Source organism: Sorex fumeus, unplaced genomic scaffold (genome assembly GCF_029834395.1).
Source record: "Sorex fumeus unplaced genomic scaffold, SorFum_2.1 ptg000032l, whole genome shotgun sequence".
Taxonomy (NCBI): domain Eukaryota; kingdom Metazoa; phylum Chordata; class Mammalia; order Eulipotyphla; family Soricidae; genus Sorex; species Sorex fumeus.
Genome location: NW_026606089.1, coordinates 2674572 through 2676183, shown reverse-complemented (window position 1 = coordinate 2676183; position 1612 = coordinate 2674572).

The following is a 1612-nucleotide window of genomic DNA, read 5'->3' as shown; positions in this document are numbered from 1 at the left end:
AACTTTGTATCTCTTTATGTCCCAGTGATTCAGTCAATCACTCAATGGTGATTCAGTCAACCAGTCATGGGGATTCAGTCAATCACTCAATCATCAATAAGTAAATAAATAAAAATCAACTCATTGGGCCCAACCATACCTAGAGGGTACTCCAGCTTTATAGGTACATGAATCAAGTATCTTCTTACTTTAAAATGAGTGTGGTATGAGTTTGTCACTTTCAAACATAAGAATTCTGATTAATCACCATGGAATGTTTGTTTAATATAATGTTTTCTGAATAATTTTTATGAGACAAGATCTGTGAATAAAACCTTCAAGTGAAGAAAAGGACATTCAATTTTTCTGTCACTTATTCATTTATTCAATTATTATTATCGAGAATAGGATTCAGGTGAGAAAACAAGAAATATTTTACTTATAGCATGAACCTCTAATGTCTGGACTGCAAATTTCTAACATCTTTAGAATGGCTATAATATAGCTAGTTCTGCTTGAGAAATAATTGACTTCTGTCCAATATTCTGAATTTTGCCTTATTGTGTGGCCTGAATAAGTACTTCTATGAATAGAAATTATTAATTATCATTAGAACCCACTTGAATGTTAACAATAGTGTGATTTATATTTTAATCTAATTACTTTTTCTAAAAGAGATAAATTTGGATGTGGCAGATTGAATCCAATTGAGTCCTGAAGAGGTCAGGGAGTAAATGAAAATTATAAGAAGAATTTGATGAATTGGAGGAGGGGAAGGGCTTAAAGGCCAACATATTTCACCACCTGAATTTAATAAAATTTATTTATTACATTCTCATAATGAATGACAGCATCACTTGGTACAGTAGTTCATGTGAAATATAGGATTTTTCTAAGAAAACACACACACGGATACATGCACACACACTCATTCTCTTTCTCTCTCTCTCTCTCTCTCTCTCTCTCTTACTCACACATGCATGCATGAATTCTTATAAACTCAACATTCTCACACAATAGCACTCATAAACACACACACTTATAATCTCTTCCCATCTATCCACCCTCCCCTGCAGTCCACACCACCCCTGATCCCTATCTCCAGCTACTTAAATACATGCTACCCATCTACAGTTTTCATCCGAGCAATTCCTAAAGAAACAACAAAAGTGTTCATGTGTGTACAGATTTACTCATTTTATTTTGCCTCTTTTATATACCTTAGGCATTCAACATTTTAAAAACGCAATCCTGTTTATTATAGAATATACCACTGCCACTACAAGCTACTAAGAGAAAAATAAATTATCAAAGAAGCTACACAACAGTCCTCAATTTTCTTGTTTGGTATCAATTAACCTCTAACAAGTTTTATAATAGGTTGGGTCCAAAATGCTGCTGCGAGTCAGTATTTCCTGGGGCACTATCTTGAGAATCCAAGTATGGAAACCCTTGCTCATAGCATTGTCACTCCCGGTGTGGGTGTGGGCAGCAGCATTGATGGTACCTGACCACTTTTTTTTTTATGCATTGCCTCACTTTTTATTCTTTTAATGCTTATTACTGAAACACCATGAGGTATAGTTGTAGACTTACAAATTTTTGTGCTTGAGTTTCAGTTATACAATGATCC